This window comes from Rosa chinensis, chromosome 6 (genome assembly GCF_002994745.2).
Source record: "Rosa chinensis cultivar Old Blush chromosome 6, RchiOBHm-V2, whole genome shotgun sequence".
NCBI classification, from domain to species: Eukaryota; Viridiplantae; Streptophyta; class Magnoliopsida; order Rosales; family Rosaceae; genus Rosa; species Rosa chinensis.
This window is the reverse complement of record NC_037093.1, coordinates 26,045,672-26,068,344: the sequence shown is the minus strand read 5'-3', so window position 1 is coordinate 26,068,344 and position 22,673 is coordinate 26,045,672. Positions and strand designations below refer to the sequence as shown.

General features: G+C 42.1%; 2 long non-coding RNA genes and 2 other non-coding genes across 4 annotated transcripts; all 4 read right to left on the bottom strand.

Annotated features, from left to right (window-relative positions):
- Nucleotides 1-8,579: 8,579 nt before the first annotated feature.
- LOC112169806 lies at nucleotides 8,580-11,205 on the bottom strand. Its single transcript, XR_002924888.2, has 6 exons — nucleotides 11,121-11,205; nucleotides 10,890-10,998; nucleotides 9,841-9,905; nucleotides 9,068-9,178; nucleotides 8,700-8,786; nucleotides 8,580-8,591 (listed from the first exon to the last, which is right to left on the bottom strand). It is a non-coding gene; the product is annotated as an uncharacterized LOC112169806 (long non-coding RNA).
- On the bottom strand, nucleotides 10,485-10,561 carry LOC112174891. Its single transcript, XR_002926203.1, has one exon. It is a non-coding gene; the product is annotated as a small nucleolar RNA Z195/SNORD33/SNORD32 family (small nucleolar RNA).
- LOC112174943 lies at nucleotides 10,728-10,809 on the bottom strand. Its single transcript, XR_002926253.1, has one exon. It is a non-coding gene; the product is annotated as a small nucleolar RNA U31b (small nucleolar RNA).
- Nucleotides 11,206-11,297: 92 nt separating the features above from the next.
- On the bottom strand, nucleotides 11,298-18,767 carry LOC121049716. The gene is made up of 3 exons (XR_005801137.1): nucleotides 18,715-18,767; nucleotides 12,085-12,193; nucleotides 11,298-11,376 (listed from the first exon to the last, which is right to left on the bottom strand). It is a non-coding gene; the product is annotated as an uncharacterized LOC121049716 (long non-coding RNA).
- Nucleotides 18,768-22,673: the final 3,906 nt, after the last annotated feature.

Here is a 22,673-nt window from a genome sequence, read left to right as displayed (position 1 = left end):
AGGAAAAGCGACACAAGGCCCACCTATGCAACCTGCAAAACAAGCAGCGGGTATCGCGTTTCTACAACGCCAGAGTCAAGGCCCGGAACCTCCAACTGGGGGACTGGGTAATGAAGGAAGTCATTCCACCGCCAACAAGGCTTCGCCCAACTTGGGAAGGTCCATACAAAATTGTGGAAGTCGTTAGCCCAGGCACCTTCTACTTAATGGACAAGGATGGCGTCACAACGACCCACCCTTGGAATACCGAACACCTTCGGTATTATTACAAATAGTCATGCCGCTACCCAAGAGCATCTTGACTTAGCTAAATTTTTGTTCAATATTTAGCTAAGGGAAGCTACCCAACGGGTACTACCCCTCTTTTGTAAACGCTGATCAGTCAGCTATCAATGAAACGAGGAATTATTCAAACCATTGTTACCAAGTCTAGCACTGAGGGCAACTGGCAACGCCAGGAATCGTCAGCGGACCACGTCCGCTACGTGGTGCACTTGGACCAATTTTAATTCCTTTAATGTTTCATTGCTTGGCAAAAGAAAAATCTCTACGTCAAAACTCTAGCGGTACAAACACATCATGACAAACGTCAAACTCTGAAATTTCATTTCAGGGCTGGGACTCCCCACCCAAAATAGTTCATTATTACAGTGTCAAAAAAAAAAAAAAAAAAAAAAAAAAAAACCTATGGAAGTCTCAGCTAGCTTCGGCGGTTGTCTTCGGCTTCTCCGGCTTCAACTGGCGGCGGCACGACCGACAGGCTCGCCTGATCGGACCCTCGAGCTGTCGGACTGGGAGTCTCCATTGTACCATCCGCCCGGGCGTGTGCCTCCAGAAATCCGGCACGTGACACCTCCGACGGGGTCTGCTGGGGAGTCTGCTGGGACCTTTCCGGCGGATGGGAGCCACTTTCCCCGCTGCCCGAATGAGTACCCGCCGCAGGGGCAGGCACGACTTCTGTCTCCGGCGGGACACCCTCGACCACCGGCACGTCGGGCTGTGACGCCTTTGCAAAGTCAATGGCGCCCTTCCGCGTCAACATGTCTATATTGGCCCGGGCCCCAGACTTCGCCGCTTCGGTCAATGTCTTTTTATACTCCGCCGACATCTTGAACGCTTCAACGGCGGCGGCCGCAGAAGAACTCTGTTCATTTTTCAGGCGGTTGACCTCCCCGTCCAGCCGCTGCATCTCACCCAGTCTGGCGGCAGACTCCCGCTGCACAATAATGAGCTTCTTATCTTTAGCGGCTATCCGCTCCTGCAGCAATGCGATCTCCTGCTCCAACTGGGAGACGCGTTCATTCCTCTCCAGGTCCCGCCTTATGGCCGCATTAAGCTTGCCGCGGGCGTCCGCATAGTCACACTCCGCCTTGACCAGCCCCCGCTCGGCCTCCGCCAATCTCTCCTTGGCCTCCGCCAACTCCCTCTGGAGACCCCCGATCTCTCCCCTGAGCTCTTCCTTAATCCGGGGCTGCTTAGACGCCGCCTCGAACATATCATGTAACCCCGCAGATATTTGACCAAACGCCGAGCTGAAGGGCGATTGGTCAATTGTCGTCGGGCGCGATATGCCCGCCAGACCCCCGAACCCCAGCCGCTCGCACAGATGGAAAAGGAATGCCCGCTCCCCTTCTGTCATGAATGGCGCATACTCGGCAAAGGAGTCCAGATCACTGACGGCTGCTGCCTCTCCCTCCGCCACTGCAACCTTCGACGCAGCTTGCCGAGCCTTCTTTTGTTGGCGGACTCCGATCACCACCTCTTCTTCCTCTTCCTCGACAGGGGAGTCAGGCTGCCGGCGTTTTTTCTCCAGCGCCCGTTGTGTCCCAGCAGCGGTCCTCGTCACCCGCACCGGCGGCTCACCCCGGGACTCGGTGGCAGTCTCCGTCGGCTGCACCGTCTTCTTTTGAGGACCGCGCCGGGTGGTAGGCATCCGCTCCCGCGGCCTTGTACCAACAATCCCCTCTCCCCGCCGCCCGCTTGGGTGTCCGCCTGCACTACCGGCAGGCCATCCTCGCCCAGATGGGAGTGGTGCGGCATCGGCAGCTCCACCGCAACCTCGGACTGGCTCAGCACCAGCGTCTCCGGGTTCACCACCGTCTGCTGGGCCGCCAGCCCCTCGGCATACATAGCCTCAAGAAAATTCTCTATCTCGGCGCGATCCATTGCTTTTTCGAAAGCGTCGCGACTAGATTTGTTACCGGGCGGGGTTTCTGAAAAGAAAAACACAAACACCCGTCAGTCCGGATCACTTACAAAAAAAGAGGTGTGGCGGAAATGCTCTCACCAATAGAGCGAGTTAGCCCCAGGTCGACCAGCAATTCCCAACCGGTCAGAAGACGGAAGTCAAGCAAATTGCGGTTCCGCCAGCAGCCACGGATCCTCGCCACGCGACACTCCTCTTCGCGCGTCAAAATGTACCTTAGTCCCGCTGCACAAACACAATAATCATTAGCAAAAACCGCAGGTTTGCAAAAGTTTGAACCCGCCAGTTATTTTTAGCGGAAACCAGTTGCCAACCTCGGATGGGCTGGAATTCCGACTTAGTCTTAAACGTTGGCCCCTCCACATTCGACCTGGTGTGGTACTCCCAGCCATCTGTGGCGACGCAGAAGGTCCCCCGCCAGTAGGACATTGAGTCCCTTAGATTCTCAATCAACTTGGGCGCTCCCTGGCGGCGGCTCAGGTTCACGCACCCTCTGCAACCTCGGCGCTTCACATACACTAGCTCGTAGAAGTGAAGCACTTCCGCCACGGTAGGCCCCTCGCACCCCGACAAGCGCCACAAGGAGTTCATCGCCAACATCAACCGCCACATGTTGGGACAGATCTGCCCAAAGGCAAGGCCAAACTCGCACACAAGAATTTGGAGATTGGGCACTAGCGGGAATGTCACTCCTTGGCGGAATATGGCCTCGTGCACGGCAGCACATCCCGCTGGGAGCATCGAGGCCTTCTCATCCGCTGTCGGGGGGCGCAGCTTCACCGAGCCCGGCAACCGGAACGTCCGCTTCATCCGGTTAACAGCGGCGGCATCCATCCGCCCACCTGCCTCGTCGACGGCGGTGCCATCTGAGAGGTACCACGCCGACTCGACATTTTGGCCCGGCGCTTCCCCTTCGCCAGCGGAGCCGCTAGCAGCACTATTGCTCGCCAAGCGCTCGTCGCGCCTAGCAACCTCACCCGCCCTAGAGCTCTCTGGACGCAAACCACGATCCATAGCTATTTCCCAGGGGATGGTCCGAAGTGGCTCAACTTCAAGCGGTTCTGGCAGTGAGGTTCCTGCATGGGCAGACGGACGCAACGAGTCAATAAAGGTCATATCCGCCACGCTGAACGACACGTCAGACCCGGAATCCTCACTGCTCGAAATATCTATGACGTTGGCCATCCCAAACCCTAAAACCCACATCAGTTAGCACAAATACAGATCTAACCTACTCTCACATCAGATATAGCCAAAGATGCCAAGAACAACTACCCACAAAAATACCAAAACAAAAACAACCGCACGCTCAACCCAGATTGGACCGTCTAGCAAAACCCAAAACCCCAACTTTCTATCAGACATCGTAACCTCCCTCAAATCTCTCCCTACACCCTCCGAGAATAACACAGAGGCAATATCATACCATTAACAGAAATACCAAAACCCAGAAACCACCATTGCAGATTCAATGAAACAGGAAAAGGATCCGAAATACCAACCTTACGTCGAAGACTTTGGAGTGCAGCTCGTCTTCACTAACAGATTTCGTCCTCTCCAGTCCGACTACTCCACGCAAACCCGGAGATCTCCTTCGCAATTCGCAGACGAACAAGGCTCGAAGGAGGCAACTCAGATTTGAAGATTTTCCAGAAGTGTCGAAACTCGCTCAGTTCCCCCCTTTTTATGTCAACATCAGGTAATCCTGAGCCGTCCGCTACAAAACGACATCACGTAACAACCGTACACGTGTCCCACGTCTCCACTAACTCCCTGGATTAGCCGAGGCGTCGCCTCGGTTACGAAATCCATCATTACTCACATTAATGACGAGAAGACGGCTAGGCTTAGCAGACAAACCTCCACACGCTAACCCTCTAGGAGTTGGCCACGTGTCAACCGTCGTCTTCTTCAGCTCCCAAGGGAAATCACCACTTAAGAAGAAACCCCGAGTGACGGAGTCTCCGCTGAGCGAAACCCCGCCACCGGACCTTCACTTGCCATTCTCCAAGTGACGGAGTCTCCGCTGAGCGAAACCCCGCCAGCGGACCTTCACTTGCCATTCTCCAAGTGACGGAGTCTCCGCTGAGCGAAACCCCGCCAGCGGACCTTCACTTGCCATTTTCCAAGTGGCGGAGTCTCCGCTGAGCGAAACCCCGCCAGCGGACCTTCACTTGCCATTCTCCAAGTGACGGAGTCTCCGCTGAGCGAAACCCCGCCAGCGGACCTTCACTTGCCATTCTCCAAGTGACGGAGTCTCCGCTGAGCGAAACCCCGCCATCGGACCTTCACTTGCTATTCTCCAAGTGACGAAGTCTCCGCTGAGCGAAACCCCGCCAGAGGATTTTCTCACTTGTCGTCTCAGGTGACAGTCCACTGAGCGACACCCCGCCAGCGGAACTTTTCTTGTCACCATCGAAGTCTCCACCGGAACTTCCTTCGTCATTCGGTAAACGGGGCGTCCTCCGCTACACAGCACACCGCTAGCGGACCCCCTTTCTCATCTGACAAGCTGCGTACTTTATTCAGCGCAACACCGCTCAATAAAATACCACCAAGCACGTCTACTTGACGCTGCTTCCTGCTACATCTAGCAGGGGGACTTCCGCCAGCGGCGGATCCCGAGGCCACGCCTCTCTGACAACGCCGCCACGCGGAGTTACGGTCAGAATGTCCCTACGGGACACGGGGACTAGTCAACAGTCTACGACAACCCTGATCAGGTACGTTGACCCCCGTCACCTGGGTGCTAAGATTGGGCTCGCAACCCAACACCCTCTGCTCCGTGCAGCGCTGCTCCGTGCAGCTCCCCCTCAACAAACAATAACAGCGACCATCCGGAGGTCCATCTTAGCCGGGGAGTGGGGGACTCCCTGGGGGGCCTAGCAGGGGCCCACCCGAAAGGGCACAAAGCGTTTGCTCAGTAAATCCATGGCTGACAACGCACTGACGCTAATTATGCTTCTGCAAAGTCTAGCGGGAGAAACGCTTCAAACCGCCGATCAACTCCCCAACCAAGATTGCCCTCCTTGACTGGGGATTTGGGGGACTTGTACATACATGTGCATTTGCAAGCATAATTAGCTATAACGAGCCACGCTCAGGGTACCGCCAGGGGTACCAACGCCCACCTCATGAGTGACTGGCGTAAAGACAGCTAGCCAGGTTACCGCCTGAGCCCCGGATCAACCCCAAAGCACCGCCGACGCGCCGCCACGCGCCGTGTCAAGGTAGCATCAGAAGCTACTGAAACTGGGAACTAAAGCACATCAGTCCCACATCGAAAACAAGGAGAAGATCATCCTCTTCCTCACCTATAAAAGGTCCTCTCCTCTCTCCTCATTTATGACGCATTCAATACTTACCTACTGTTACTTTGTCAACATAAATACATTGACTAACTTAGGCATCGGAGAGTCGAAGACCGCCCAGCGCGGTCTCCCTCTGACGCCTGTATTTTACTTGACAGGTAACGGTAACCACCAACAGTAGAGGTATCGATCCGCCCGCCGGATCAGCGTTAACTAAAGTCCAGCTACCGCTAGACTTTTAGACATTAACATATCCTTTAGACTATAATAGTAGCATTGGCTTAGGTAGGTTCTCTGAATTTCCTGACCGGATTTCTTGTATAAGTGCATATAAAGTCTAGCCTTTTTTTAGCGAGTAATTCTAAGGGTGCGGCTATTGCCACCCTACCATTTTCTTAGTTCAACCTACAAATATTTGAATTATTGAAAGACTATATTACCTAAGTGCAAAATGACTAATAAGTAAACTAATTTTCTAAAATCCAAATATGTGAGGAAAAATAAATACATAAGTAATTAATTAAATACAAAGATTACTTAATTTCTCATTGGATAACATTAATCTTTATCTTCTCCACCCAAATTTGAATTTATTACTTTTTTGTTTTCTTTTTGTTGCCTCCTCATCGTTAATTCGTTATTCAATTCACAAAACCATTAGTATTAAGTTTATCAAAATCTTTGTAATACCATTTGTGAACACCGAAAGTAAAAATTTAAAACACAAAAAAAAAAAAAAAATCAATCTCATCTTCATTGCTCATAGTTCTAGACTTACTAATCTTTTTTTTTTTCTTGAAGAAACGTACTAATCTTTTTACATGGATTGAAATAGAGAACACTGAAATTGAAAAAAAAAAAAAACAAAATTAAAAAATTGAAGGTAAATTAGATTATGATTTTATTAGGAAATTTTAATTTTTTTTTATTGGTATAAATTAAATAAGAGATTTTCATTAAAAACATTTTTTTCAATTGGATATGTCATATAAGGATATTCTTGGAAAGAAAAATGGGTTAGATAAGTAAATTTAATAATTGAAATTAAAATGTATGGTGTAATGAGCAAGTAGGGTGAACAAAGAAAATGATAGGGTGACAATAGCCGCATCTTAATTCTAATGATATCAATTTCTATTAAAAATAATGAAAAGGTACAAAAGCCTAAAATTATCGAAAATAAAAAAGTCTGAATTCGTAGTCTAAATCCAATTCTCAAAGTTTTACTCAAAAAAAAAAGAAAAAAAAAAAAGAAGGACGTGCATCAGAATCATACTAGTAGTATAACCCGCACCATGCTGCGGGTTTGTTTGCTTGGCGCAGCACTTCTAATCCAACGTTAACTTTTTTTTTTTTTTTTGAATAAATCGAACATTAACTTTTCTTGACCAATATTTGTTGTCAAAAGTAATGCTTCACTTTTGAAGATTTCATTCAATTTAAAGAGCTCCAGATTAGAAATTCCTTGTAATTACTATCGCAAATCAATGTGCAGCACACATTGTCTCCTTTGCAGCAGATAAGAGAGGTTCTCATTCAAAATGTACAAACAAAAAAACAGAGATAGGACGAACACAGAATCATATAAATCAACACTCCAAAAGCAGGTCATCCTAAATCGGCATTCAAAGGATATGCAAGCTTAAAGCGGGACTGCACACAACTGTGCAACCACAAATAAACATAATTGGAACATTAGAAGATACATTTTTTTTTTCCATATTCTAAAACACTCGCCCTAACCAACAATATAACGGACATAGTTTTGTTCAAATAATCTTTTGCTTGATTCATCAAGTCTGGTGCAACGTTAAAACTGAAAAGAAAAGAACAAACAGATTTAGAAAGAGTAGCAAATGAAATTTATATTGAACTTATGTCAAAAGACTGTTATACACAATACAAAGGGTCAGAGGATCTTCATCTTTTTTTAAAATGTAGTAAGGAGCTTCAATTGGCATGATAAAAACGTCTGAAAAGTCCCAAGTAAAGCAACCCAAACCATTCTTCAAGCTCTATGCTTCTCTAGTATAGTAACTACAGAATTCATTCAAACTTGCGACCCTAAAAATTTGCGCAAATCAGAATAGCATAAAGTGGAATAAGAAATAGCTAATCAATAAAGCTTTTTGTTATCTAATTCCTCATAGAATACTGACCCATGCACTTTCACTAAGGTAAATAGTGAACCAAACTATATTAGAGATTCAAAATAATGTGGTTTTGAAATGAAAGCTTTAACCAAATGATCTTTTCCATCTTTCAATAGGTCAATAGATTTTGTTTACCTTGTGACAGGATCAAGGTAATGGCAGACCTGCTTGCATACAGAATCTGCATAAACAAACAGGAACAACACCATTAGGCTCAAAACAGAACTCCACCTAATAACAAATAGAATAACTATATTGCCCGTTAGAACTGCAGTACATTTCTTTTCCTGATATCCCATAACTTAACCTGGAGAAAACACAAAAACCAAAGAAACAACACAATCACTTAGAAACTAAACCAACTGCAATATGAGGCAGAATTACTTATCTACATCTTTCCTCCTACCAGATTTCATTACATTTTCCCTCATTCATGTGCTACTAACAAAGTTCTTAATCCTGATTAGTCAATTTCAACTTTTCTAACTTCTCTCAAAGTGGACACTTACAGTTTGATCACCAGAAGCTGTCACAATTTTAGTATTGTCCTGTAAAAACATTACATTGCATAAGCACCATATTACATCTGCTACATTTTCACAACGATAAGGAAAAAACTCAGTAAGAAAAAAAATAGTAAAGGAAACAAACCTCACTTGTCAGCTTGGAATAGTAAACAACCCCAAAACCACCTTGTCCAATCTTATCGAAATCAGCTTACAAAAAATCAAAATTCAAAAGGAATTAGGAAAGATGAATTATTAACCTGAAGAAAATCAGAGGAGAAGGCGAAAAATAAGAGAAGAGAAACCATACCCCAAGACAGATACGTTTGATGGATAATTAACCTGATGAATATCGTCCGGATTAAGGCCACTATGGGGAGATTTCCGTGCTACATTCCAGGTTGCCACAAAAGCTCTGAAAGACAAACCCGAAAGGGGTGTATTTACAAAGTTGCATCATATATTGTAGTAAGGAAAGCAAAATGAAATAGAGACGGGAAAAAAAAATTCAAATTATGATTACCGAAAAGACTGAACATTCGACCCCCAGGCATTTGAGCCCCTCTGCCACTAATAGATTGACTGTCAAGCACTGTATCAGATTGTGCTTCTGAAAGAAGATAAAAGCAAGGTAGTTTTCATGCTATAAAATAGGTATAAGCTTTTAGCTCTACTTTCACCTCACCTATCGCATATATTTTAGTTAAATTCTCATGTAAGGGAACATAAATAGTTCCTAATCAGAGACATCTACACGAACTATTTTTAAACTTTTATTTATGCATGTGTATTCATTCCGAGTCTTGGCTTATGCCTTTACAGAAATATTGTCAAGTCTATACTACTTCAATAAGAAAGAGTGATTTTTTGGTTCTATAAATTGAATTATACCTTTCTATTCTCTGCCTCTTCTTCTGAATTCAGTGAGAATAAACAGCTATGTAAAAATATTCAAGCATTTCCCTAGATTTCAGTTGTTTTGAAGAAAGGGAATCAATTGCTCTGCAACATGAAAATGCAGAATGATTAAGCATAGGAACCAATGATATGAAAACATCTAACAATAAAAATCCAATCACATTATATTGAGGGGATACATTACTTGTGATAACTGTTGGATACTCAAATGCAAATTGATCTAAACACACCAAGTTTTACTTTTGATCAGACAAAGAACTCAAATGGGCACTTCTATATCCAGGGTTAAAGTAACAGAAAGCTGTTGAGAACTCTGTGTCGAAGGACTTGTATAGATTCTATGTATGCCCTGTAAACAAAATGCCCAGCTACAAATAAAGCCTGGACATTAGATACCATGGGCAATTAAACCTTCCATCCAATCAACAAATTGACACAAACAGAGCAAACACAAATGTCTAAAACGGGTTCCATTAATTGCAGCACATCCAGTAGATAAACACAAATGATATCTCTTAGTTTAGGAGTTAAATGAATAAAGCTCAAAGTCCAAATGTAGGCAACAGCAAGAGAAACAAATAAAGAAAGGAAAGTATTTATAAGATTGAGAGACATAGCATAAGAAGTTGTGGATCCAAAACTGGTGAAAATAGAGCATGGTTGAGTTCGGAGGAGGATTTTACATCCAATGTTGAACTGAAGGAAAGTAGAAACAGAGCAACTGATGTTGTTGACGGAGGTCATACCTTCTGTGAAAGAAACCGGATCTCCAAGCCTTTTGGGAGCAATTCAACCTTAGAAAACTGCAAAACTGTAAGATCTAAATCAAAATTACTGATTCCGATACCAAAATTTCATTTCCAAGTAATACTATTTTGGGTACATAAATGAGGTCGTGTATAGAGAATTTCGATTTGATCAGTGTAATAACAATCTGGAAATTTTAAAATGGATTTTATTTTTGTACACATCACCTAAACTTACTGCTTTCTTCTCCAAATGAAAAGTGAATGATTCAAATAATTGATAATAGAGTTATATATATAGCATACAAATTAGTGAAAACTAATATCAGTTCAAACTCAATGAGAACATAAAATTCAATAAAAATTGAAGCAGACAAAATTGAGACAAAAAGAATTTCAGTCAGAAAATTTCAGCGCTATGGATATGTGAGAAACGCTTTGACTATAAAGCAACAAGTACAATTAAAAACCACAAGCATTAGGTTAAAGTTTGCATCACAGATTGCAGGAAGACGTTTAAAAATTAAGCAAAAAAGAGACAAAATTGAAATTTGATCAACTATTTGCCCAACTGTGCCGCTGCATCTCAAGATGCAAGCAAGCACGGGTATTAAGAGTTATCCAGAAGTAAAAAGGGAATGCAACGTAGATCAGATGGTAGTGCATGTAAATATTCATCATTCAACAGCAGAAATGATGGGTACAAATCATCACTTCTTGTTGCATACCCCCAAAAAAATTTGACATTTTCAACAAAAGAAACGACACTGGAAAGTAGAGCACATATTGAGTACCCCAGACAAACAAAACAAAATTACAATTATAAAATCAGATCAGAAAGACAATCACTGATTTACCCTATCAAAACTTTCTATCAATTTCTACATGAATGAGATCAGATAGTCATTCACCACCTTGCATTTCTTGGATGCAAATAAGACGGGGGCTACAATCACTATCATCATTTTCACTCAAAAACCAAATTCAACTTTACAAATTGCAAGCTAAACAAATACAACATGGTGATAATGGTGGAAAAAAGTTAATACCCTGACGCAGATCTTGCAGTCGCTTTGGGGCCTCTTGAACTGCTTGACCCTCTTCTTCACGATCACCTTCTTCAACAATGGAACCGCCATTTTCACTCAGCTCCTCCTCCTGCAAAATCGAAACAGAAGATTGAAACTGAGTTAGATAAACCAAATGGAATAGTCGAATGAGATTGATGAAATAGATCTGAAACCCTAGTGAGCGAGAGAGTGAAAGAGAGGGTCAATTACCAAAAACTTGAATTGGGCTGCATCATAATCAAATTAACTGAAGTTCGATAGAGGCTTCCAGATGCAAAACCTCTATCTAACCTCAGCCTTCTGTCGGTGTGCAGTATTTCCTTGTAAAATTCCATTGCCACATCAGCTTTTCCAGCAGCACAGATTGCACGTATCATCATTCTGAATACCAGAGTCTAGTTCAAAACCGCATTTCTTTATTTCTCTCTCCCCCTCTGTCTCTGCTCTTTGGTCTCTTTCCTTTCATCTGAAAAGTCCAATTTGCGAGGGTTCTTGTTGGGTTACGCATCAATAATTTAATACTAACAAATCAAATAAACCCCAAGTTTGGTTCTTTTTTGGCTCTAGAAGCAAGGAAGCTCGTGGCCTAATGAATGAGGCTTCTAGTCATGGCCTAAGGAAGCTCTAGATCTGACTCATATATTTTGCAGAATACCAAGTTGAAGTTCAAATCTGGGGTATAGTGAGAGATGGTTGGTGAGTTGAACATGAGGCTCTTCAACCCTTACCAGAATATATAAAAAAACAAATTGTGAGTAGTGAAAACAGCAAGAACAGTAATCAATTTGTATACTTATTAGTCATGGATTTTTGGTGCATTTTCCATTTGGCTGCCATGAAATACAGAAAATAACTTCTGAATTGGAACTAACTATTGCAAATACATCTATTAAGAAGCCAGCTCTTTAGTCCCTAGCAACTTTAGTTTCACTGACCAAGAACATGACAGTGTTTTCATAGTAGTGTTTTCATATGGTTGAAAGTAAAGTCAATATATATGCACAAACAACACAAACAGCATAATCAATATATGTGCCAACTGTGAAAGCACAAAATCATTGAAAACCTGATTCTTTATCATCAAGTATAGAATTTTGAAGCATCCAATCCTTGACTGATCAAATACAGGATCCACAAACAATTTCAAATCAAATTCACACAAAATCACAAATACCTTCCCCTTGTTTTGTTTTCAGTAACAACTTTCTGCCTCTCTCTTCTCCTCCTTTTCCTTATTCCCCGTTCTCTTCTCCCTCTCTCTTTGTTTCATCTCCTTTCTTTCTCTGTATCAGACGAACAACAAAATCCGAAAATTATGAATCGGAGCATATAATAACAAATCAAACTACCAAATTAATAAAAATAATAGAATCAAAACAGAGACTTAAATTACTTACTACAACTTTGTCACCTTGTTCTTGTTTAAGGATATGTGTATTGAGAGAGATTGATGAGAGAATTGTGTGTATTATTATTGAGAATAGGAGCCCTATATATAGGGATTACAAAGTGCTAGTTCTAATGTTACAAGGAATACCAATCCGTGTAGGATTGGGAAATCTAGAACCTTCTCTCCTATTGCTACTCAAAGTTTGATAAGGCACACTAAATCGATATTCCTTCAACACTCCCCCTTGTGCCGCTTCAAACTTGGTGGTGACGCTTCATCCGTTGCCTCGTTAAAAACCTTGCCAGGTAACAAAAACCCTGTGGGACAAAAATAACCCTGGTCAAAGGACAAAAAGAGCACAACACGTCCTTCACTTTTCGAGATCGAACATGTAGACATCATAACTCCCCCTGATGTCGATATCTCCTCTTGATTGCTACAATCGTGGGAGTTCGGATAACTTTCTCAATCCGATGCTCTTCACATGTTTCTCGAAGGTGGATTTAGGTAACGACTTAGTGAATAAGTCTGCTACATTATCCTCTGATCGGATTTGATTCACTTCAATCTTTAGGAGTGATTGTTGTTGCTGATTATAGAAGAACTTAGGCGATATATGCTTGGTGTTGTCGCCCTTGATGAAACCTAACTTCATTTGCTCAATAGAAGCTGCATTATCCTCATAAATGCATGTAGGTTCATCTGTGGTAGACTTCAAACCACAACTTCCTTGAATGTGTCGAATTACAGACCTTAGCCATACACATTCACGTACAGCTTCATGTAGAGCAATAATCTCTGCATGATTTGAGGAAGTAGCAACAAGGGTCTGTTTTGTAGACCTCCAAGATATCGCAGTGCTTCCCATGGTAAAGACATAACCTGTTTGGGAGCGACCTTTGTGAGGGTCAGAGAGGTACCTTGCATCAGCAAAACCCATCAAGACATCATTGTCGTTTTGATGGAGGGAGATAGGAGGACGCCGACCATCATGAGCGGCGGCGGCGTGTTGCCGGCGGCCATTCCATGGACGGGGGCGTTTTGCCTTTTGGGGTCCGATCCCAACTTTCCGTCATTCATTTTCTCTCTGTAGGGATAGAATAGGCCCATATCAATCGTATCTCTTAGGTATCGAAAGATGGTCTTTACACCAATCCAATGGCGGCGTGTTGGCGCAGAGCTATGTCGAGCTAACAAGTTTACTGCGAATGAGATATCCGGTCTTGTGCATTGAGCTAAGTACAATAATGCGCCTATTGCACTCAAATAGGGCACTTCGGCCTCTAATGGTTCTTCGTCCTCATCCCTTGGATGAAACGGATATTTTCCGGGCTCAAGACTACGGCCGATCATGGGAGTACTCGCAGGCTTTGCTTTATCTTCATTAAAGCGCCTTAGGATTTTCTGAGTATATGCAGACTGATGGATCAAAATCCCATCACTACGGTGCTCGAGTTCTAAACCGAGACAAAACCGTGTTTTCCCAAGATCTTTCATCTCAAATTCGGATTTCAAGTATTTAGCAGTTTCCTTCAACTCATCTAGAGTTCCAATTAGGTTCATGTCATCGACATAAACTGCTACGATTGCAAATCCGGAACTTGTTCTTTTAATGAACACGCATGGGCATATTTCATTATTAATATATCCCTTCCCAATCAAGTAGTCACTTAGACGGTTATACCACATCCGTCCGGATTGTTTTAATCCATATAGTGAGCGTTTTAATCTTATTGAAAACGTGCTCCGTGGTTTAGAGCCACTTGATTTGGGTAATTGAAGTCCATCTGGAACCTTCATATATATATATATATATATATATATATATATATATATGAATCTAGATCCCCATAGAGATATGCTGTAACCACATCCATAAGCTGCATGTCAAGTTTTTCGGAAACTACCAAACTGACAAGGTAGCGGAACGTTATCACGTCCATTACGGGAGAATATGTCTCCTCGTAGTTGATTCCAGGGCGTTGTGAGAAACCTTGCGCCACAAGGCGGGCTTTGTATCTTACCACCTCATTTTTCTCATTACGCTTTCTAACAAAGACCCATTTATGGCCAACAGGCTTTACATTTGGGGGTGTCTGCGTTACAGGCCCAAATACCTGTCTCTTTGTTAGTGAATCCAATTCAACCTGGATTGCATCTTTCCATTTAGGCCAATCTGCTCTTCGTTGACATTCTTCAACAGAGCGAGGTTCGATATCATCATATTCTATAATTCCTTTTGCAATATGATATGCAAATGCATCATCAATCGCCATAGAATTTCTATCCATCATCTCATGTACACTAGTGTAATTTATGGAGATCTCTCTATTCTCTGGAGTTGGTTCTGACATTGGAGCGTCCCCCAATGATGTCTCTTGGACATAACCATAATCCGGAATATTCTCATGAGATGGATTATTTACATCAATGATTAATGGATTATTTTGTGCCAAACTCGCTTTCTTTCTTGGGCGAGAATCCATCGAACCTATTGGCCTCCCGCGCTTTCTGGTATGAGCCATGGGCCTAGCCAAAACGTCACCATCATTGTGAGAGGGGACGTTGGCGCCATGCTCATGTACTCTTGAGTTGGCGTCATGTCCTCTAGTTTTAGGGACATTAATCCTTGCAGGCACGTTTGCAGCAGGTATGTGTGATCTCGTCACTTTAGCGATATCAGAAAACGCATCAGGCATCGATTCTGCTACGTTATGAAGATCGAGTATTCTCCGCACTTCAATTTCGGACTGTGCGGTTCGGGGATCAAGATGAGACAGAGTGGGGACAGACCACGACAATTCCTGTCGTTCCTGTTGAACATTTATGTTCTTATCTCCCCCTAACGACGGGAAGACTGTCTCATCGAAGTGACAATTCCGCAAATCTTGCGGTAAAGAGATCGCCTGTCAAGGGTTCTAAATAGCGGACAATGGTTGGAGAATCATATCCAACATAAATGCCTAATCGTCGTTGAGGACTCATTTTGGTGCGCTGTGGCGGCGCAATAGGCACATAAACTGCACACCCAAATATGGGTAAGTGTGAGACATTAGTCTCATACCCAGTCACCATCTGGGACGCAGAAAAGGGTTGAGTGGTAGTGGGCCTCAGACGAAGAAGCACAGCTGCATGCAATATTGCATAGCCCCAAGCAGAAATAGGGAGATTGGTGCGCATTACCAATGCCCTAGCGACCATTTGTAGTCGTTTAATGGCGGCTTCTGCGAGACCATTTTGAGTGTGAACATGAGGAACTGGATGTTCAACTTCTATCCCAATGGACATGCAATAATCATCAAAAGTCTTTGATGTAAACTCCCCAACATTGTCTAACCTTATAGACTTAATAGGATGATCAGGGTGGTGAGCCCTTAACTTAATTATTTGTGCTAGGAGTTTAGCAAATGCAGCGTTCCTTGTGGACAATAGCATGACATGTGACCAGCGTGTCGATGCATCAACCAACATCATAAAATATCTAAATGGTCCGCATGGTGGTTGAATAGGTCCACAAATATCACCGTGGATTCTTTACAAGAATGGTATATTTTCTTTAGTGTCCTTTGCACAGGATGGTCTCGATCCTAATTTTGCTAAAGAGCAGGCTTTGCAGAACGAATGATGGGCTTTAGAGACAACCAATGAGGATTTTGGTTTAGCCATGAAGTCACAATTGACTTTAGAAGTAGAAGGAGGAGTCAAACAATGATCCATGGCGTCAATGCCATGTTGTTGCCGTAGGGGGTAGACGGCGCCGGCCTTAAGTGGCCGGTCTAGTACAGTCTTGGCGCCGTGAGGCGCAGGTGCATCTCCTCGAACCAATTTTTGGTTTTTACTTCTCTTCGTTCTGAAGAATGGATGTCCGTGTGAAGTCTTTGATATACGGATCATCATATCACGACCTAGGTGTCCCAGACGGTCATGCCAAAGCCTATATGTGTCATAATCCCATAAATCATCTCTCATAACATGATTGGATTCAATTATGCGAATAGTGGTTGCATACAACCCACTAGATCGACACATAAGTTTCTCTAAGACTCTTTTACGTCCGTAGTCATTAGAGGTGATGCAAAGGAACTCTTGTCCATTCTCACAATGCGTTTCCGAATGAAAACCATTGGCTCTTATATATTTGAAGTAATAAAGTTCGAAAAATATGTCCATGACATGAGATAAAATAAATCGATACTTTATTAATAATAGCCAATGATTACATCAAAGTTTCGTGACCATAATCTAATCCAAAGTAAAATCAAACATTAGACAAATTGTGGTCACTCAATTCGTTCGGTAATTCCAATTAAATATGACCAGGGAAGTAGAGAGAGATGTCGGTGGAGCAAAGCTCTCTTAAGTACCACTAATCTCAATTACTTTCCTAGACATCATACTTAATTGAGTACGCCTAGAGGAAAAGAGATAATCCAATAAGTCATTTTATTGATTAAGGCATAATTGCCATTACATAATTCTTGGAAATTAAAAGACTATTCTAAATAAAAATCTGCGGCATTCTATCTTCATCGCCAGATTTAAAGTCTTTTATAGCTCGATATATTACCATTGATCAGGTACTCCATAAAATATCATGAAGAGGATGCTCTCTTGATTGAGGTGTATTGACACAATACATATGGTGCCTAGAACCAATGGCGTTGGAATAGTGCAATCATGGCCAAAAATGGCGCCATGGTGTCCAACCCTATATCCTCAACGTCATGACTCCTATGGTCATGTTATGGTTTTCTCAATCAATTTGTTATTTTGTGTTTTTCCACAAGCATGCATAAATAATATGATGCAGAGAGCCTCCGAACAATATTTCATAACTCTTTCAATGTTATAGTGAAGCAGATATTATTCCATCGTGCTTCTATGTTCGGATAGTTGTGAATGTTACTAAAACGTTCACTAGGCGCAACCCAAAGGTTGTTAGCGTTATCCTCATTCATGTACTCAAACTGGAGGGCCATCTTCATGTGGCGCTTCATCAGGGTAAATGCCCTGGAATTTTCTATCTCAGTTTGTGAGTCTTGAGCGGTTCCTTTAGAACAGGGCTCTTGGATTGTAGGAAAATAAATATCCCGTGCCTGTTGAATCCAATGGAGTAAAATCGAGCTCGTTCAAGTCTTACATCCTGAAAGGAAAGCAAGAACGTATTAGTTTCGGAGTCAATGCTTCCACGAAAACTAATATAAGATTTCTGAGCCTTAATGCTACCAAGAAATCGATTTCCAAGAATATTTGGATTAGACCGAAACAATGATGTTTAAATGGTCAAAATCTATGCTCACGAACGCTCTTAGTCCGTAGCTTACGAACGCTCTTAGTTCGTTAAATCGATGCTTACGGACGCCCTTGGTCCGAAGTCTTACGAACGCTCTTAGTTTGTTAATTGAGTGAATCCCCACGATTCCGCTTTCTCAAGAATCGAACCCACGTTATAAGAAAGGTGGGATGTAGAAGGTGGGATGTAGAAAAGAAGAAATATTTAAATTTCGAATTATAGGAACTTCAAAACTTACTCTTTTGAATACTTACTTGTTGAAAATTCGGAGCAGATTCTGTTCTGAATAGCTTCTACTTCGATTGGTGTACAGGTCTCAATATAACTCCGTTAAGGCTGAAATTTGGAGGTTAGATGGAAGAGACAGAGATGAACAACTTTGATGAAGAAAGTTTTTCGATCTGAGCTTCTGAACTAGACGTTTTGAGGCTTTCAAGAAGACGGATGTGCACAGGAACGGGAAAAAGATGCAGTGGGTGTGCGTTGGCTTGTTTGCGCAGCAGTGATGCTTCGATGGCAGCAGGCTGGAATGCAGGGCTGCAGGAAGGGGGGCAGCAGGGGCTGCTGTGCAAGGTTGCAAGCGCACGGGCGCGCGGGCTGCAGCGAAGGCTCGGCTAGCTCGGGCTAGGGGCTGCTTTGTGAATGAGTTTTGGTTTTTTGTGTTGTGGTTAGAGTCGTGCTGATAACGTGTTTAAGGATATGTGTATTGAGAGAGATTGATGAGAGAATTGTGTGTATTATTATTGAGAATAGGAGCCCTATATATAGGGATTACAAAGTGCTAGTTCTAATGTTACAAGGAATACCAATCCGTGTAGGATTGGGAAATCTAGAACCTTCTCTCCTATTGCTACTCAAAGTTTGATAAGGCACACTAAATCGATATTCCTTCAACAGTTCTTTTTTTTCTTGTTATTTTTTTTCTTGTTATTTTTTTTCTTCAAATAATCATCAATGCAAGTTCATGGAAAATATTAGAAAGTATTCATTTAGACATACCAGAAACAAAGAAAAGAAAAACTTGTCTTTGAAAATGATTGAATGTTTGAAAGGAAATTCATTCGCACTCAGAAAGAAGATTAGAAATTCAACTAAAACATAGATTTAATTACTTGACTGACCTAGAGAGCAACCTCTGTCAGTAAAGACCCTGAAATAAACTCAAACTCAAAGCCGTTCTCTTGTGCTTTGCCGAATCAGTAAGTTCCTGTAAATTTCATTAAAATCAAAGGATAGCTAAAGAAAGAAAAAGAAATAAGAAAAGAAGTATGTTCACAGACGAAGCCTTTTCTATTTGATTTTAGTCAAATCTTCCTCTCTCAAACTATCAGTGGAATTTCAATTTGAGAGCTGTTCAAAAAACAAAAATACAAATACAAATCAGTGAAAATAAATCATCATAGGTATTTAACAAAAAGATTAATCTTTATCATGTTGTACTGACTGTATGCAATTAAAATCTTACCAACCTGTGATAGGTATTGATTAAACAAATGCAGATCGATTACTCCTCTTCTCCTTTCACAGTGTCTCTCTCTCTCTCTCTCTCTCTGCACCGAAACAAACAGTCACAGTTCTTATCCACAAATCAAAGGCATGGCCGTAACGCAAGCCAAAATCCACAAAAACGACGACCCAGTATTAATCCAAACTAAACTTCTTCTCTTCTTCTTTCGGCGAACAGAAAGACTGATATTGATGGAGGGTTCTGGAAACGAAAAAGAAGTGAAGATCTTGCTTATATACTCAAGGATTCAGGTGGCAAGTCTGGAACCATCGCAAACTTTCATTTTGTCTTGATTCCGACTGTTTGGTAGCATATCTTCTCCTACCCCAGAGATTGTCTTTTCTGTTGATTGTCCGAGAACACCAAGGGTAAAAATGATTTTTCAACCAGCTTGATATTCTCCACAAACAGTAAGGGCAAAATCGCCTTTTCAACCCCTTGATGAACAGTAGTAACAGTTAACTCACCTTTCAATATATGTATAATGTATAATGAGCCCTAAACCCTAAGCCTCTGGATTTAGGCCCAATCAACTTATTCTTTCTTACTTTGGAATGTTCACCTTTCTTTCTTATTAACTTCTCTCAAATTGTTCTTTGCTCTCGCCAAGGTGATCTATTGTCTCCTTATCTTTTCCTTCTTTGTACTGAAGGATTCTCGGCATTGATTAACCGGATGCATTTTAGAGGTGATCTGCGAGGTATAAAAATTTGTCGTAGAGCTCCCATTCTTCATCATCTTTTATTTGCAGATGACAGCTTTCTATTTGCACAAGCTACTCCCACCTCATGCAACCGGTTGAAAGATTTGCTTCATGCCTATACTCGGGCTTCTGGCCAAGAGATTAACTTCTAGAGAAGCAGTGTTTGTTTCAGCCAAATCTATCATTTCAAGCTCAGGAGGATTTAGCTAGCATCCTGGGGGTGGAGTTTGTTCCTTCCCATTTGGGTCTTCCAACTCATGTGGGATGAGGAAAGAAAGATACCTTTTCTTATATTCGTGACAAACTGAGGAAGAAGTTGTCAGGGTGGAGAGGTAAGTTGTTAAGTGCTGCTGAGAGAGAGCTTTTGATTAAGGTAGTTGCATAGTCACTACCTTCTTATGCCATGAATTGCTTTCAGTTGCAGAAAATAATTTGTGAAGAATTACTAATGATATGTGCTTACTATTGGTGGGGGATGTAGAAAATAATTGAAAAATTCATTGGTGTACCTGGGATCATTTGTGTTTACCTAAGGAGGAAGGGCGCTTGGGTGTTCGCAACCTTTATGCTTATAATCTAGCCATGTTGGCCAAACAAGCTTGGAGGATTGTTCAAAATCCGGATTCTCTTGTGAGTTCTATTTATAAGACCAAGTATTTCCATTCTACCTCATTCATCAATAATTCGTTGGGGGCTGCTCTCTCTTATACTTGGAGGAGCATTATTACTTCTAGAGAGATTTTAGAGGCTGGTATGAGGTGGCAAGTGGACGATGCACGTTCCATTGCAATTTGGGAAGATAACTAGATACCGAAAGATTATAGGTATAGGTCGGTGATCCTCTCCATCAGCCTACAACTTTTCAGTGTGTGTCTCAGCTGATTGATTATTCTTCCATTAGTTGGGATGTGTCAAAATGTCACTTCCTTTTTTCTGATGAAAATGTTAAGATAATTAGAAATATTTCATTTAGCAAACGGTTTCCTACTGATTTCTTGGTTTGGCATTTCACTTCTAAAGAAACTTTTTCAGTAAATAGCGCTTATGTAGTGGCAAGGGATGTGGTGATAGAATCAAATGGAGGGGGTTTAAATCGTGTTGGACTAGGTCCTTCTTTTTGGAAGAAGTTTTTGAAGATCAAAATCCCAACGAAAATAAAGATTTGTGTCTGGGAACTTTTGAAAGGCTTTGTGGCTACCCATGATAACCTGTTGATATAGCAGGTTGATGTCCCAAGATTCTGTGTGATTTGTGACGAAGCAATTGAATTAGTATAGCATGTGTTTAGAGACTGTGCTTTTCCTCAAAGAATTTTATCTCCATTACTTGGTCATTTGGTTAATCAACAAGCATCACCTTACTTTTCAAGCTTGGTTAAAGCAGTGTATGGATTTGGTTATGGTTGATCAATGGGTTGAGCTATTGGTGTTATTATGGTTCATTTGGAAGGCTAAGAATGATGAACTTTGGTTTGGGAAAGATTGTAATCCACCTTAGGTGATTATGGGTGCATAAACTTGGCTTCAGAGTTATAGAGTGCTGATCCTCAACCTTTCAAGACGGCTATAGCTAATGTAGATGGCTTACGCCCTTTTCAGGTCGTATCACTATTTATCTTGATGGTGCTTTCAAGTTTCAACCCTGTTACTTTTGAAGGTGGTGTGGGTACAATTGCTAGAGGCAGCAATGGACAATTGGGAGATATGTTCAGATATGTGTAGCAATCCAATTCATCAGCGCATGTAGAGCTGCTGGCAAGCTTTGACACTGGCTCTTGCTTGTGATGTAGGAGTGCAGAATGTAATATTTGAATCTGGTTGTGCTCAATTGGTGCGTTCTATTTCTTTTCCCCAAGATTCATGGCCATCTTTAAGGCTACTATACAGCGACTAGCAGCTTGGGATCAATGCTTTGAGTGGTAGTTTTTTAAGCATATTTATAGGGAGAAAAATGAAGCTGCACACCATCTTGCTAGGTGGTCACTTCAGAATAAGTTGATATCTTTTAGTAATCCTTCAAGTTTCTTGGTGGATATTTTAATCAATGATTGTACTTAAGTTTGAGTAATAAAAGTGTTTTTCATTTCTTAAAAAAAAAAATGCTAGCAAAAAACCACAACACCAGCCACCAACCATCATTGGATCAAGATGACAGGATCCGCTCCATATTTCACCCTGAAATCTGTAGCGGCCTGTGGGGCAAACCTTAGCAGAAATTCTATCGAAAGTTTGGCAGAACTTTCCCTAAAAATGGATTACCCAAACCTGTAAAACAACTTAACATTCCTATTATACAAATCTAACTTCCAACTCCTGGATCCTACCTATTCCCATAATAACAACTAAATCCAACCAAAAAAATATATGGGTAACTGTCCTTAAATCTCGATCATCAAACTATAATACGAAATGCATAATACTAATTAAAGTAATCAATTTTTATACCAGAAATTGATAATACAAAATAGATATCTAACACCTCACCTGTAGCTCTTACCAAGTGATTACTAACTGAGTTACCTCACTCGCAGCACTCACCAAACTACCACTAGGATCCTATCACCAGTAATACTCATCAGACGGCCACTAGGATAATGTCACCAGTAATACTTAACAGATGACCACCAGTGATACTTAACAGATGACCACTAGGATCATGTTAGCAGTAGTATTCATCAGACTATTAGTAGGATCATATCACCAGTAGCACTCATCAGACGGTCACTAGAATCATGACACCAGTAGTACACACTTGGCGGCTACTAAGATCAGTTCGCCAATAGTACTCACTAAGCGGCCACTAAATGGAAGATGCCGAAAGGACCAATTACACTATAGAACTACTCACTTTAGCTGAAATATCTATTGTTT